The sequence below is a fragment of the Ictidomys tridecemlineatus genome, chromosome 5, assembly GCF_052094955.1.
Source record: "Ictidomys tridecemlineatus isolate mIctTri1 chromosome 5, mIctTri1.hap1, whole genome shotgun sequence".
NCBI classification, from domain to species: Eukaryota; Metazoa; Chordata; class Mammalia; order Rodentia; family Sciuridae; genus Ictidomys; species Ictidomys tridecemlineatus.
The window spans coordinates 40,889,337-40,907,848 of NC_135481.1; positions in this window are offsets into that span (position 1 = coordinate 40,889,337).

The window sequence follows — 18,512 nt, forward strand, 5'->3', positions numbered from 1 at the left end:
CCTCATTCAAGTGGTCAGTGACTTAGCACCTGTGCCTGCCTCTGACATTTGGAATGCAGAAACAGCCTGATATTGGAAATGAATACACAGTGAAACAGAAGTCCAGAGGAAGGCGAGATTAACTCTGGAAGAAGGAGCCTCCTGAAAGTGATGCTTCTTCCTCCTGGAATATCCTTCTTTACTTGTTTAACTAGCAAATTCCATTCAGCCATAATGCTCAGTTCAAAGTCCACCACTTCTCTGTGGCTTTCTTTATCAATAAAAGAAATAATTCCATGTGCTTAAATTTGTACATGAAAAAGTAAAACACTTGTGCTGACTTGCTCAAATGATACATACATTTCTTCATGTGCTCTCCATGTTTTTTTTTTTTTTTTTTTTTTTGTACTGGGGATTTAACCCAGGGGTACTTAACCACTGAACCACATCCACAGCCCTTTTTTTATATTTTATTTAGAGACAGGGTCTCCCTGAGTTGCTTAGAGCTTTGCTAAGTTGCTGAGGCTGGCTTTTAAACTCGCGATCCTCCTGCCTCAGCCTCCCGAGCTGCTGGTATTATAGGGAACACCACCATGCTCAACTTCTCCATGAATTTTTTTTATCTTTGGTATTTGTTTTAACTATTTCTGCTCATAAAATTCTTTTTCTTTATTTTATGTAAACCAGCTCTAAAGGAAAATCATGGACAATTTTAGAATTACTTGCAGAAATTGTTGAGATTGTAGGGCCCTTTCTTCCTTCCTTCCATCATTCCTTCCTTCCTTCCTTCCCTCCTTCCTTCCCTGTACCTGATTTCTTGAAGGCTGATTAACTGTGGGAAGCCACACATGAAATGTGCATAGACCAGATTGTAAAAAGTGTAAAAATCCACTATATCCATTCAAATCAATTTAGTAGTTGTTTATTAATGAAAGCCATTGAGTAGAAAAATCTGATATCTGGGAACTTCAAGCAGCATCTCTGCTGGTTTTAAGATGGCCCAGTGCATGTGAATTTTTACCAAGCTCTGCCAAAAGTCCCTTGCAACATAGGAGATGAATTTGACCCATTAAGAGCTGAGCAGCCTATCTGCCCTACCACTATCCTGTTTTTATGAAGTTTCTATCGAATCCTTTTGATCTGTCCTGATGTAAATAAAGCAAGTGTGGGCTCCTTTCTTTGTTAGAAGCTGCACCCCTCTGGTCAGCGTGGCCTGTCACTGAACACATATTTCTGGTGTTCTGAGGTTATTTTCTAGTACTATTTTCCCGGCTTTTATTTCTCAGCCAGCCCATCCTTCCAGAGGAGAACTCTTTCCCTCACTCACATAGGATATGACATGTGTGAGAGTGGACATAAAAGAATTTATAAAGGAAGTGTTGTATTCTCCACCTGGAACAAGCCCCAAACTGTATGGCTAATCTGGTGAGTATGTTTTGAAATGTCTCCATTTCCTACCCTTGATCTAAGAGAAGTAGTATGTGATCAAACCCAACTAATCTTTAATTTTCAACCAGTTGTGAAAACATGCTTCTCAGGAATCTAGGCCACTGGGATAGAGAGGAGAAAACTAATCAGAGAAAAGCTTTAGATTTATAAAGCTTCAGTGAGCTGGTCTGACAGTTCCTCCGTGGAACTCCATCCAAAGGGGCTCTTGTCAGTAATGTACATACCTTAACTTCCATTAACCATTTTAGGTTTAGAGCTCTTTGTTTTTTCAATATTCCTAATATAACTGTTCTGACTTACTTTTCAAAAAGTGTAAAAATCCACTATATCCATTCAAATCAATTTAGTAGTTGTTTATTAAATTTTTATACCTCTGATACTACAAGGTGTCAGTGGAGAAACCACAAAAAGGATTTCCTTTATAACTTTAAACTGTGCACAGAGGCATATGCCTGTAATCCCGGCTACATGGGATTTAACAAGAACCTATCTCAAAAGAAAAAAAAAAAAGAAAGAAACAAGAAAGAAAGGACTGATATATATTTCAGTGGTATAGCACCCTTGGGATTGAACCCCAGTTACTACCTGCCCCAACACAAATATCAGGTTAAGATATCACTGAGAAGATTCCATTCACCTAAATGACTATACATAATTTTATCACTTTTTCTTTTAAAATATTTTTATATAATTCCTGTGCAATAGAAGATTGAGGAACAAAAACTGTCCTGCACTAGTGGTATAGGTATAAAATTGCATTCTCAGAATACTTTGTTATTTTCCATTGAAATTAAAACTTTTCTATTTTTGATCTATCAACTCTACTGCCATAAGTATAGTACAATGGTACATTCACACTAATAATAGGCCAAGAGTTATGTGTAAGAATTTTTTGCAGCTTTATTTGTAATAGATAAGATAATCAAGCATCTTTTCATGAGAGTATTTAGATAAAATATAGCAAAGACATTCAATGAAATAAAATGTCACTATTATGTAGAATGAATCTGAGTCATAAATGCTGATATGCAAATGTTTCTAAGATGTATATTTTTTTTAAAAAATAACCTACAGCAAACTTTTTGAGATATCATTTGTATTTTTTAAATGCTTAATGAGGACGCTGAACCATAAGTATATAGGTTAGAGGTCAAAGAAATAGATTAAACTTACCTTCTCTGTCTTAAATAACTAAAAAATTGACAAAATTTAAAGCAACTCTGTTCAGGAATTTGACAATAGATAATGCACACTTGTCCATAATCTTTGAGAAAAGGGAATATATGAGATGAGCTCCCTTTTTACCATGGCTTTCTATCTCAAAGAATCTTACCAACTATGGTGCAGGGGAGTGCAGATCAAACAGAGCAAAATTTCTCTAGGTCAAAGTGAGATCCAAACTCAGGCCTCCTGAGGAAGATGGCATTTGAAGAATAAAGTTTGAGAGAGTAGGTAGCTAGACAGAAATACCACAAATGCCGCTTACATACTCTTGTTGGTTAATAAGAAATGATCAAGATGGAAACTTCTTTAGAAACAAATAGGGTACTTATTTCACACCTTCTATGCAAAATATAATATCTATAATAAATATAATAGACATTAATATTATATATAATGTATGTAATATATTAATAAAATGATATATTACATAAAAATATATCATATATATTTATATTTAATATATATTTATATTATATAAAAATATATTTATAATAAATATAGTATATAAATATATTATATTTAATATATAATATTAATTATTATAATATATTTATATTATTATATATAATTATATATAATAATATAGTTATATATTAAATATATAATATAATATATTTACACATGCACACAGTGTTCCCCTTGAATACCAAGCTGTGTATATACCTTGTGAGACTGCCAAATCTTGACTAATAGCTACTGAAGCATTAAAAATTGGATGGTGATTCTGGAATTATCCAATGTTGAGGTATGTTGGAGTTTCAACCAATCAGAGTAGAGAGAGCTTTCTGAATAACCTATACATTGAGCATTCAGTTAAGACCTCATGAAGGATGTATCATAGAACAGCACTCCTGTGCCCTTGCATAAAGGTAATCCTAGAATATCCTTCTTCAAAAAGCCTCAAACCAAGATTTTCTGGGATTAAACTGAGCCTCCAATAAATCAACTAATTTTTGAAATAAAACACAGCACTGTTCAAAGGAAGAAAAACCAACATTTTTAATATTCAAAATACAATAAATTAAAATATTAGACATGAACAGGTAGAATTATGAGTCATAGTTGGAAAAAAAATAGTAAATGGAAGTAGGGCCAGTGAAGATAAAGATGGAGAAAAGATGTTTAAAAGAAAACATAATAAAAGAAAATAAAAGATAGAAATCTCAGAAGAGAGAGAGAAAGTTATACAAAAAATTGATAGCCATAATATACAATATCTGAGATTTTAAAAAAATAAGAAAATTGAATCATCCAGAAGAAAATGAAGTCCTTGAAAACTGTTTAATACACAATATACTAAATAAAATACACAGGGGAAAAAAGACTGGAGGAAATAGAGACACTATGACTGTGAGATAGTATTCAGCCACCTAACATATACAACAGGAGCCAACAAGGAGAGGATGCAGGGTTAAGGTGAAGTAAAGAAAAAAAGAAGGAAGGAAGGAAAGTTTGAAAAAATAATGGCTAAAAAGTTTTACAATTTTAAGATAGAACATAAACTCAAAGAATTGAAACATTTGACAAAACCAAAACAAAATAAGAAAAAAGAAAAATCACATCTAGGTAAAGTAAGCATCAAATTGATAAAACTGTAAGTAAGATAAAGAAAATATTTAAGCAGTCAGAGAAACATGAAACACGTGGGAAAAAAACACTAAGAAAAAGGCCTGATTTCTCATCAGAAACAACAGAAGCTGGCAGATAACAAAGTGAAACCTTTATCAGGGCTGGAGGGAGAGATCTTTCAATCTATTTTTTTATAACCTGAGAAAGTAGCCTGCCAAAATGCAGGCAAATAAAGATATTTTCAGATAAATAGCAGAAAACCTTCATAGCCAGAAGATCTGCACTACAAAAGAATGTTAAAGGAAGCCTTGAAATCTTGAAAATAACTGATAGTAAAAAAGAAATAAAGAGCAATCAAAAGAGTAAATATATGGAAAAATATAAAAATGGCTTGTGATGATTTATCTGCATCGTCAACTTGATTGGATCAAGAAATGTCTAGGACGAGAAGACTTCTGGGGGTGTCTCCGAGGGTGTTTCCAGAGATGATTGCATGTGAGACAGCAAACTGATGGGAGAGAGTCACTGAATGTAGGCAGCGCTGGTCAGCAGGCTGGGAACCTTGACGAAACAAGAGATGAGCAGGAGGAGCCAGGGAAAGATGCAAACTTTATTCTTCCCGAGCAGGCATATTGATTGCTGTTGCCATCACCTGAGGACGTCAGACTCTAGTTCCTCCACACTTCCAATGTAGATTCTCACCAGCAGTCCTCTAAGGAGTTCCCAGGCCTCCAGTCTGTGACTGGGATTGCATCATTGGTCTCTCTTGTACTGAGGCTTAAGTTTCTTTGAGTAGCTACTGGTTCCTCTAGCCCTCCAGTCTACAGAGGAGCACTGTGGGCCTATCCAGCTTCTGATGATGCAAGCCTATCTAATAAATCCCCTTTTACTACATATACATATTCTGTTGCTTCTGCTCCTTTAGAGAACCCTTACTAGTATAACAACTATTCATCTAATAACTTTATTTAGAAGAGAATTGTTTAAAGAAAAATACTACGAAATGTGTAGTTTTAACTAATTAAAAGACAAAATATATGACAAGCACAAAGAATGGGGGAAGATAAGATTTTTACATTGTACATGAAAGATATAGAAATTTAATGTAAATCACAGTGTTGTACTTTAATAATGCTTATTATAATCACAGGACCAAATACTAATAATGAAGACAAAAAATTATAGCTGAAAAGCAACAAGAATAGACAAATTGAACAATAGTAAATATTTGGTTAATGTTGAAGATTAAAAATAGTGAAAAAGGGGAAAAATAAAAGAAGAAATAATATAAAGAGCAAGAGGTAGATTAATAATTACATAAATGTAAATTAAGTTAAACTGATTAAAATTAGAGATTGTTAGAAAAGATAAAAAGGCAAAATTCAATCATTTTTACACAGAGACAGTTGAAAATGATTATGTGGAAGATATTTAGTAGGTGTATGAAGAGGGTAACTCATAAAGATTATAAAGATATTAGATAAAAAGATAAGAAAAATATTATGTTCTATGTTGTGGAAAAATATTATGTTCTATGTTGTGGCCACGACCAATCCTTTGCAAACTCATTCAGAAAATAGTGGAGGAAATACTTCCCAGCCCATTTTATGAGGCCAATAGTGCTGTAATACCAAATCCAGAAAAAACATAAAAAGAAAACTATAGAGAAATATTTCTCATGCATAAATCACAAAAATATCCTTAACAAAATGTTAGCAAATTAAATTCAGTAATATATAAAAATTATAATGCATTATGGCCAAGTGAGGCTTACCTGGAATTCAATATTGGTTTACCATTTGGAAATCAATCAATGTAAACTACTACGATAACAGAATAAAGGCCAAAAAAAGAAAAAGGAAAAAAAACCCACATGGCTATTTTAATAAATGTAGAAAAATAATTTAACAAGATTTAACATCCGCGCGCCTGTAATCCCAGCTACTCAGGAAGCTGAGGTAGGTAGATTCCAAGTTCAAGGTCAATCCAGGCAATTTATCAAGACCTTGAATAAAAATAAAAAAATTCAGGATGTATCTCAGTAGTAGAGTACCAAAACCCTTAAATCCCTAGTACCAAAAAGAGAAAGAAAAGTTTTAATATCAATTCATGATTTAAAAAAACAAAACAAAAAAAAAAAAAAACAACCCTCAGCAAACTAAAAAAAAGAGCACTTTCCCAACCTAGTCAAGGATATGTACTAGAAACCTATGGAAACCTACAGCGGGGTACAGGGTTGTTTACAGGTGTGAACTCCGTATGATAGTATAATGGTGAATGTATGACATAATACACTTTTCAAAATCCCTTGATCTGTACAATATAAACGATGTACTGTAATGTGAATTATGGACTTTAGTTCAAAAGCATGTGCTATGGTCTGAATATTTGTGTCCTCTCAGGATTCACATGCTGAAACCTAGTTCCCAAGGTGGTGGTATTAGGAGGCAAAGCCTTTGGGAGGTGGCTATGTTATGGCAGTGGAGCCCTTGTGAATGGGATTAACATCCTTACAAAATAAGCCCAAGTTCATTTTTTTGCTCTTTCACCGAGTGAGACTACAGTGAGAAGGAGCTCTTCTTTGAAGCAGGAAATGGGCCTTTGCCAGATAACAGATCTGCTGACAACTGGATCTTAGAATTCCCAGCCCTCAGTAGTCTCAGAAAATAAGTTTAAACAATAAGTTTATATTGTTTATAAATTACCCAGTCAATATGTATTCTGGTTATAGAAGCCCAAATAGACTAAGCAAAATGCATCCAGAATTGCTCATCGATTGTATCAAACTAATGTAAGACATTACAAATAAGGAAAACCTGGGATAGGTGCCCTGGTCTGGATTTCAAAGGCCTCTGAAAGGCCCATGTGTTAAAGCCCTAGTTCCCAGTTTTGCACTTTTGGAAGGTTGTAAAACCTTTAAGAAATGGGGCCTAGCAGGAAGTTTTAAGTTATTGGGGACATGTCCTTGAAGGGAATTGTGGAACCGTGGTCTCGCCTCTTTTTTTTTTTTTTTTTTAATGTTTTCTAACCACAAGGTGAATAGTTTGCTCTACAACATGCTCCCATCATACCCACCATGATGTGCTGTCTCTCCAACAGGCCTAAAACAACAGGGCCAACGGGCAATTTGGACTGAAACTTCCATACTGTGAACCAAAACGTACCTTTCTTTTTTTGAAATTGATTATCTTGGGTTTTTTGTAAAGTAATGGAAAGCTGATTAGTACAATAGGGAAAAGGAGCATATGAAAAGTCTATGCTTTATGATTAATTTTTCTGTAAACTTCAAAGTGCTTTAAAAAAATAAACCTAGAAATTTTCTTTTTAAAACCTGTAAAAAATGTTATCCCTGGAATTTTTTATTCTGAATTTTTTCCCCTAAAATGAGAAGCAATGCAAAGATAACCATCCTTACCATTTCTATTACACAATAGAGGTCCTTTCCAGCTCAATCAAGCTGAATAAATAAATGCCTAACATAAATATTAGTATATAAGAAAGAGTACATCTTTATTTTATATATATATGTATATATACATATATATATAGTTGTAGATGGACACAATACCTTTATTTGTTTATTTATTTTTATGTGGTGCTGAGAATCGAACACTGAGCCTCACTTGTGCAAGGCAAGCGCTCTACTGCTGAACCACAGCCCCAGCTCCACCATCTTTGTAATGTGCATAAAGTATTTTTAGGAGTATACAATAAAATCCATAGACATAATAAAAAATTTACCAAGGTCACAGGAAGCACGATTAATGGATAAATAATTTTACTTCTACAGGTGAGCAATGAACAATTGGGGAAAAAAATAATATATTAAAAATATTATTTATAATAAAATCAATAAATACATAATAAGATCAATTTAAAAGTATGTATACAAAAGCTGTAGAGTAAAAAGTATTCCAGCAGGTATTGGGAAGAAATTTTTGAAGGATTAGAGAAAGATGATTCTATAATGTATATGAAATTTCAAAGGGCATTAGAATAGCCAGTCTTTAAAAAGAATGAATTTGGAAGATTTATACTATCTGATTATAAGACATTTTCTGCAAAGTTACAGTAATCAAGAGACTGTAATGTCAACTTACAGCTATACATACATATCAATGAAACCAAGTCAAAATCTAGAAATAGAATCACAAGTACATGGTCACTATATTTTTTTTTACAAGCACCAAATTAATTCAAAAGGAAAGTCTTTATAAAATGCCATGTTGGAACAACTAGATGTCCATATTTTTAAAATGCATCTTGACTTATATCTCATACCACACTCAAAACTCAATTTGAGACAAATCATATATGTAAGTATAAAAGCTAAAACATTTAAAAGAGCACAGAGAAGACTCTTTCTGCAAATTGGGGTTGGGCAAAGATTTTTATCCAGGGTAGAAAAAGCCCTTACTATCAAAAAAAATTAAAATTGAAAATTTCTGCTGATAAAAAGACAATGTTCAGAAAATGAAAAGGCAAACTGTGTCCTAGGGAAACAAATTTATATCTTATATGTCAAAAAAGTGACTTGCATCTAGAAAATATAAAGAATTTCTACAACTTAATCATAAAAAATCCTGAATTAAAAGTACATTAATCTGAAAAATATTTTAATAAACACCACAAAATAATTTATAAAATGCCCACTAACAACATGAAAAGGTGACCAAAATATTGATCATCAGGAAGATCCAAGTTAAAACTAAAATGATATCCCACTTCACATAAAATGTTGGTAAAGAGGTAAAACTGTTGAATTTCTCATACATTGCAAAAGTGTAAAATGGTTTGGCTGCTTTGGAAAACTGGCAGTTTCTTATAAACACACACTTATTCTATGATCCAACAGTTACATTCCAAAGAGAAATAAAGACATATGTCCACAAAAGGATTTGTGTGTAAACATGCATATCTATATTATTCATAATATTTAACTGAAAATAATCTGATTATCTACCAAGAAAGAAGCAACTAAACAAATTTCAGCATGTTCATATGGTGGAGCTGAAAAATGATGAGTCATTGATGCATGAAATAAAATGGATAAATTTCAAAGGTTTTTGGCTAACAGATGGAGTCAATCATAGAAGATAGTGTATAATTCCATTTGTAGGAAATCTTGCTATCGGCAAGGATTTGGTATTAGAAATCCAAAAAGCAGTTGCCTGCAATGGGAAAATATTCCATAACTTCAATCATTTTGTGGAGTACCCAAATTTAGTTCTGATACATAGAAATTAGAATTTGATAAATAAAAGGAAAATATTTTACACACACACATACCAAGGAGAGTGGGGAGATGAGAAACAGAGAGTTTATTCTCTTTTCTTTAAGTTCTTTAAGTAAATATTTAGTTCAATGAAAGAAGAGATATGCATGAAAATTTTGAATAACATTCAAGAAACTATTAATAATTTTTATCTTTGAAGATCAGTGTAATAGAAGAGAAGGGAATGTTTATTTACAATTTTATATATTTCTATACAATCCTTAGTACATACTTCAGCTATATATGAACACACACACATGCATACAAACTTTAATCATATTATAGTTACAAGTGGTTATTCAAATCTAAATTTGAGTAAAAATTAGATTTAAGTGTCTAACACCTAAAAAAGTCTAATATATTTTTGCATAAAATGAATGAAAGCATAAATGATTATTTTTCAAACAATTTTTTCTTTTTTATTTCTTCCTCTTAGTTATACATGACAAGAGAATATATTTTGATATATTTATACAAGTATGGAATATATCTTAGAAGTCTAATTAGGATCCCAGCCTTATGGATGTACACAATGTTGAGATTCACAATGGTGTATTCATATATATATATAGGAAAGTTATGTCGGATACATTTCACTGTCATTTCTATTTCTATCCCCCTTCCCATCTAAAAACTTCAAGTTTACTTTACATAATTCAGCACATATTAAATGCTGAACTAAAAATTTCATGATACTATAAGTCAAAAGAGCATCAAGGAGATTAACTGTGGCTAATCTTCTCCACAACTGCACAAGACAGATAATATTTTCTCTAATTTACAGATGATAAAAGATGAGGTCAGGGAAACGAGATGATTTTTCAAGGTTCTAGGGGTAGGGATTGGCAAATCCAGAATTTGCTGCCACAACTTCTTCCTAAACTTATGGCTTTTATAATGCTTTCCTTTGGTCCTTGGGGCTCAAAAATTAATAAAGGGGAAAGCAAAACAAAAAGATATATATATATATATTCTCCCTCTCTCTCTTAAAAAAAATATTTTTTTAAGAGAGAGAGAATTTTTTTTTTGGTAGATGGACACAACACAATGCCTTTATTTCAAACCTCGAACCCGGGTCCCACCCGTGCTAGGCCAGCACTCTACTGCTGAGCCACAATCCCAGCCCCAAAAGTTATATTTTTAAAAACAAGTTAAATTTAGAATATAGCAGCCAAAAAGACCGGATTCTGGAAAAAAAATGGTAAATCACAGGAAGGAGAGTTGCTAAGTAGTGGGCATAGAATCTGACTTGAGCCGTAGGCCAACCAGGCTGTTGCCTGAAGCCCTGATCTAGGGCTGCTAAATTATCTGTGGAATAAATTAGAAATGGGATGCCCGCTGAATGAAGTTTTCTCATGCAGCTTTTTTATGTAGTTACAGAAACATAAATTGGTCCAAACCATGTGAAGCAGACAGTGCTTCAGATGAAAATGTAAAGACAATCCTCACTTCAAGAACATTCCTCTACTGAATAGTTTCGCAACATGCACGTGCAGTTGTGGTCAGCCAAAAGACAGCAGTAGCTGGCAGCTGAAACTCTGAGACCAAAAAGAAAAAAAAGAAGTTGCACAGCATAACACTGTTCGTATGATTGAGGAATTTCCTTCATTATCTAAATCTTTAATAAGCTTGCCAAGAAGTTGTCTGGTTTGGATAATCACAAAAGAACAGCAGAGAGAATAAGAGCTATAGGAAAATGAAAACTTGGGTCTGCTATATTTTTTTTCAGACTTTTAACTCTGCTTTGGGCAGCAAAGTGAATTAATAAATGAATCTACATCTGTATACATTTTTATTAAAAGGAAATATTGAATAAATATTTAAAATTCATTTTGAAGTGGTACAAGATTATTAGTCTGGAGACACTCACATGTCAAGGTCCAGCCTTGGCAGTACTTATGTATTCCTTCCTTTTATCCTTTTCATGATGGAATCATGGATCAAAATGAGGGCGAAAGGCCAGGACTTCCTCTAGAATCAGGATTATCTGAGGAAAAATAAAAACTACAGTCTCAAACCACCTTCAAAGAGAGAGAGAGAGAGACTTTTCAAAAGCATGCAGTTGAATACTGAGTGTGGAATGCAAATGTGTTTAAGGAATTCAGATGTCTGAGTTAGCAATGGCCAAAAAAGAAAGGGTTCATGTTTGACATGCACCTTGAGAAACACTGGAAAGATAAGTCAAATTTGGGAGTGAGAACTGAATACCAGAAACAGGCATAATGCCACCAAAGAACTATATATAGTATCCTGTTCTATTTCTTCTTCTCAGCTATGCGTGACCATTCAAACCCATTTCCATAACTCACTGCCTCTCAGCATCATATATGCACGCATGCACACACACACACACACACACACACACACACACACGCACACACACACACGCACACACACACCACAATGAACATATGTACTAGTTTTGAAAGAAGTGTGTGACATGCTATAGTAGTTAATTAATTCAGTAATTTGCAAGAGTTTCTCACAGAAAATAATTCTTAATGAAAAACAGAATTGCAAAACTTGTCCCCAAGGTAGACTAATTTTATGTCCCTTGGATTGTCCTGTGGCATGACTTCCTTTCAAACATCAACACAGAGGAAAGTTTGAAAAATTATCCTGTTGAGCTTGGGACAAAATAATAATGCTGTTCTTTTGGCACCTGCTTGAAATGGAAGATGTTCTCTTTTGAAAGTGTCTCCTGTGAACTTGGCCTGCCCCAGTCCTTCAACACCACCTGTAGGGGTAAAAATGTCAGCACCACTCATTAGGCACAAGGTGATGTTTTCTGTTGTTTCTTCAGCACTGAACCAGATGTTGCCATAATTCTGTGTTTCTTCCCTTGGTTTCTGATGAAAAAGTTTTATTTATTTATTTTTTGTTTGTTTTTGGAAACTGTAGCTTGCAAAGAGAGTCCTTTGTTGGGAAACAGAAAATTGGAAGGCTTAATTTGAACTATATATATATATATATATATATATATATATGGCAGTAGGTTATTTTCCCAAAAGAATCATTATAGGGATAAACCATTATTGTACTTTTTAAATAATGAATCTTAAATAAGATTTTATTTTTTATTATTATTTTTTGAGTACTGGAGATTGAACCAACGAGCACTTAAAACCCCACCCCTTTTATGTTTTATTTAGAGACAGGGTCTTACTAGGTTGCTTAGGGCCTTCTCACTAAGCAGTTGTGGCTGGCTTTGAACTCACAATCCTCCTGCCTCAGCCTCCTGAGCTGCTGCAATTACAGGAGTGTGAAACTGCACCCAGCTTCTTATTTCTTTTAAATCTGCTTTTCTTAATCTACCTGGAAAATAAATAGGTACAAAAATATTATTCTACATTCTAATAATGCAGCAAAAATAACATTTAATCCTTAAAGTTACTTCAAGTAATATGGAGAAGAAAGAATAGGTATAAAGAATTCGTGATCCCCTTGCCATATTAAGAAGAAAATTAAAATCACATATTAAGACATGCAAACAATGCAAATGGTTTTTATAGATGTCCACTGGTGAAAGGAAGCATCAAAAACTAGGAAATATTCTACCAAAATTTTACAACACATAAATAAGTTGTATGAAAATATATACTTGCTCTTTTTTTACCTGCCCTACAACGTCTTCTTCTTGTAGATATTTCAATGTTCATAATGATCATAAATGAGGTAATAAGTAAAAGATGTATGGGAAAAATTTCAGTGAGAAACATTATCACAAGGAGAATGAGCTAGAAGATAAAATGTGATTTTGGATTCAGAATAAAGCTACAAATATAATTTTAGTTTTCTTTTAAAGGAAATTTTCAAAGTAGCAATAAGTTATATAACTACTAATAAGGACAAAAATTTAGGAAAAAACTGATATGTCTTGTACATACAAAGAACAAATGAAATTAATAGGTTAGAGAAGATCCCTGAACTAGTTGAAGAAATCAGGACTCACAACTGTGTTGATAATCCAATATAAAAGAAAAATAATATTTCAAATACAATAATATTTATGGGATATTTTCATAGATGTACTGTAAAGAATATTTATGCTCTTAAAACATTCTATAGTAAATTGGAAAGAAGAATAAAGTAGGAAGTATATACACAAATCAATAATTGGGAGAAATGTTCTCCTTCTGGTTGAGCATCAAAGTTATGAGTTTGTCACTATTATCCAAACAATGAGAACAAACCAGATAAGCTACAAAATTATAGCTGTGAAAAAATCATCAGAGTGCCAAGGATGAATATAAATCTAAATGAACTAAATTCCAGAAAGTGACAAGTCCTTCCTAAGAGAGAAGAAATTGGTGACTATTTTCATGTCTAGTGTAGATTTCAGAGAAGAAAGTATAACCAGGGTAACTCGCTAGTTGTACATTCAAGACGACAGCCAAAGATTTTGTGAACTTTTAACAGCCATATGAGGATGGCATAACAGAATCACAAGGAGCCCCAAGAAGTCATTTCTGTACCCATCTACCAAGCCTTTCCCATGGACCTTCACTGAATGCATGGTTATCATATGCTGGGTATGAGATGGGAGTCGGGAGAAATTTTTCTGAGGTACTTTAGGTGGGGAAGAGTAAAGATGGTGACGAATTGTCTGACTCCTTTTGAGATATGGCGTTCTGTGTTTCCTCTCTTGAGTGTAGGTAAGTTCTGTGACTTATTTGAGCACTAGTATAGGGCAAAAGTAATCTAGGCCAGATTCTGATTTCAGGCCTTAGGAGAGGAACTTCTCCTTCTTGGTTTTGAAACCATTGCTCCTGGAAGCCAGCAACCATGCTATGAGGAAGCCCAAGCAGCCTCATGCAGAGTTAACTGATGAGAAATCAAGGCTTCCAAGTACAGTCCTTAGCTGAGCACTCAGCTGACAACTATAAGCAAATTGCCGGCAAATTTGATTAAGACTTCTTGGAATTGTGTCATCTAACTCCAAGAGATCTACCCTAGCTGATGCTGCATGAAAAAAAAAAATTCTGAGATGAACTCTGCCGTAATCTTTAACCCAAATTATCATTTTTCCATGTGGGTGGCAATTAACTCAGCGTATTTATTGAACAAGAGATTTGTTTTGCTATTACTCTGCAGAGTCATCCTTGCCACAAATCAAATCTCCTTCTAGTGTGAGTGTCTCCCTGGGCTCCCCATCTCACATATTTATCACATATATATTATATCTATTATATTACAGCCATCCTATATGATATACATTATATCATATTATAGCCTAATAGATTTTAGATTATATACTGTGAAATGATTTATGTCAAATTGACATTATTTATTCTATCAAATTTGTTAAGTTTCACTGCTGAATATATCTGGACCTAGAATTTTCTTCATAAAAAAGTTTTTAGGTATGATTTTTAATTCTTTAATAAAGAATTATTGAGATTATTTCTTTTGTGTTGGTTTTGATAAAGACTGATTGTTTTAGGAAGTTGGTTATTTCACATATATTTGTATATTTACTAGCAAATTTACCCTTTTATTATCTTTTAATGTCATGATATTATTGCTGTGATATGCTAATAAATGTTTAATGAGGAGTACATAATGTATGCATCAGATATATCCACATGTTTATTGTCATATTTATTGATATGAATGGTCTATAACATAATTTGTAAATAATAAAAAGTATACACTAATTTTTATTGTAAATCTCAATTAACACTATATTTTGCTGAATACTTTCTTCAATTTTTGCCAAAGTCTTATCAATAGCCAATCTATCTCTGCACAGCAATGACATATGACAATGGCATTGTTCTAAAATGCACTTTAAAAAAAATTTATTTTCACTAAATATAATGTTATCTAGTATTAAATAATTTCTCATTTTTGCACAAATGATACTCATTAAACTGAGTCTTCTTACAGCCTCAGCACTATTATGTAGGAACTTATTCTTTTTGACATAAACAACTTCTTTGGATATTTAAAATTATTTCCTCAATTTTTGTGCTACTCACATGTAATAGCTAGAGACTTGATGCACTTTTACGATTACTCTGCATAATTAACATTTTCCTACCTTTTTAAATATCCAGGCAACATCAAAACAATAAATCAAGCCAAAGTCTGAAGAATTTTCTGATTCCCATAGTGTAAATACTCCCACTATCAAGGCCAATATCAAAGTATCAATGTGACACATTTAAAAACAGCATTGATAAGAGATGTGTGGCAGAACCTTATCATATAGTATTTCCACCAAATAAATACAATAGATGTAAACTCAAGAGCAAACATATTATAAACTGTAGTAAATCAATTAGGAAGTAGTGAATTTTGAGTATTCATTGCCTTTGTTTTTAATTTTACTTATTTAGTTGAAATTGCATATAATTTAATTTTTATAATGGCTATATTTAAAACTTGGTTTTCAGATTCCTCCAAACTTAACAATTGGTTCTTACAAACCAATAAAAACCTGTTATTGCATCTACTAGATTATTATAAGAACTTCTTTTCTATCCCTGGTATTGTTAATCAATATGCACACTTTTCTTTTGTACAAAGTTTTATCATATATTTATTTATTTTGGTTTTTGCAGTACTGGGGATTGAACCCAGGCCCTACACCATTGGGCTACATCATCACCACCCACCCCCACTTTATTTTTCCCTTTAATTTTGGGACAGGGTCTTCTGTAAGTTGCCCAGGCTGCCCTTAAATTGATGATTCTCCTACCTGGGCCTCATGACTAGCTGAGATTATAGGCACGTGCTCCAGCACTCAGTTTAGGCACAATTTATAAGACCTCCATAAAATAAATATCTTGCCCATTTTTTATGTATTTCATTAAGTTTTATTTTGGTCTTTTTTTCTTTTACATTCACTTTACTTTTTTATTTATTCTTTTTAGTTACACATGACAATAGAGTATATTTTGACATATTTATACAAACATGGAGAACATCTTATTCTAATTAGGATCCCAGTCTTGTGGTTGCACAGGATGTGGAGATTCACAATGTTCTATTCATATATGTACACAGGAAAGTTACATCAGAATCATTCCACTTTCTTGTATTCCCTTTACTTTTAGTTTGCTATTCTTAGGGGTTACCTGCTTAGATCATTGATATTACACATTTTTCTTTTGTAACATTTGCATTGAAGTTACCTTCTAAGCATTGCATTTCAAAAAATACTTTTCAAGTTTTATTGATTTACTTAACATTTTTTATTTGAGCCATATACTATATATAATACACTGCACAAATTTAACAAGTACAATTTGATACATTTTGACATATGTACACATCTGTGAAATCACCACCATCATGTTGAAGTTTTTGTGGACTATTGGTCTTGAATAATTTACTAGGAGTCAATGGCCAGTTAATATAGCAAGTATATGTTAATTTTTAAAGAACCAACAAACTCTTTGCCAACATGGTTTTACCATTTTATGATCCAGCAAGTATTATACAAGAATTCTACATTCTACACACTCTTATTAAAATGTTGTATGGTCAGTTTTTAACTTTAGCAATTTTAATAGGTATATTTTATTTGTAGGTTTTATTTACATTTTCCAATATTTTATTCCTGTTCCTTTTTATTACTGAATAGCATCTATAAGGATATATCACTGTTCATTCATCCATTTACTCACTGAAGAACATTTACTTTGTTTCTAGTTTGGAACAATTATGTATAATTTGCTATAATTGCTATAAACATTCACTTATGGTTTTTTGTGAACATACATTTTTATTTCTCTTGGATAAATACCTAGTAGTGCAATTAACGGTTCATATAGTAATTGTATGTTTAACTTTATGAGAATCATTGGACTGGTTTTAGTGAAGCTATAACATTTTTCATTCCCACTAGAAATATATGAGTTCCAGATGTTCCTCCATCCTTTTAGTTTAAACTTATATGTCTCTATATTTAAGGAAGTTTTCTTATGGAAAACACATACTTGTGTCTTTTTCACAAAATCTGGTCTGACAATCTCTGCCTTTTAATGGTTGTTCTTAAACCACTTACATTTAATGTGACTATTGATAAAGTCAGGTTTAACCTACCATCTTTGTATTAGTCTTTTGCTTTCTTTGAATTAAATAGTTTTTATGATTCTATTTCTTTCAGTTATTGGCTTAATGGTTATATCTTTGTTTTATTTTACCCATTGCTTTAGGATTTATAGTGTCATCTTTATCATACTCTACTTTGTATTACACCATTTCATGGACAACATGAGAATCATACAACATATGCTTTATGTTCCTCTCAGTGCTTAGGAGCGTGATTACCTCTTTTCCTTACTCCAGTGTGCCAGATTGAACTCCGGTGCCACTGGATTTCCTGCAGCCCCAGAGGAATATCATGGGAAATGTTTGGTAGCTATTTCAGTACAATTTCATGCTTAAATTTTATTTGAGTTTAATCTGTGACTAAAATTTTGATTATGTTTAACATGGTATCATATACTTTCCCTAATATTACTTTGGAATCTCCCTAAGTACTGCCCTAAAGCAACTGGCATCAAATTGTGTTTATCCTGAACTAAGCATAGTTCTGAGAAAATATAGGAAAGGGTATAGAAAATAAATTAAAATAGGGTAATTAGCTGATATAGACTTAAAATTTAAGTTAAAATATTTTACAAGTCATAAGACAATATTTTCTCTTTTCCTATATTTAAGTATAAAGAAATTTTTATTATATAATATTGTAGAGTTTATAGAGTTCACGGTATATATTTATTTAATTTTAATTATTTGTTAAATAGTATTAAAAATAAAGAATCTTAGCTACACTCTCATTAACAATGCCATTTTGATTTAATAAATATTTATTGAATGGATAGTCTACAAGACATTGCTGCAATCTTGGGGTACATATTTTTAATTCTTTAATTTTCCTTCATTATTTCAAAACATCAGCCTCTTTAATGCACTTTATTTTTGCATTGTTTAATTTCATGTACAATATACATTAAAAACGTTGAAAATAATTTATTTAATTCAATCATAAACTTTTATTTAT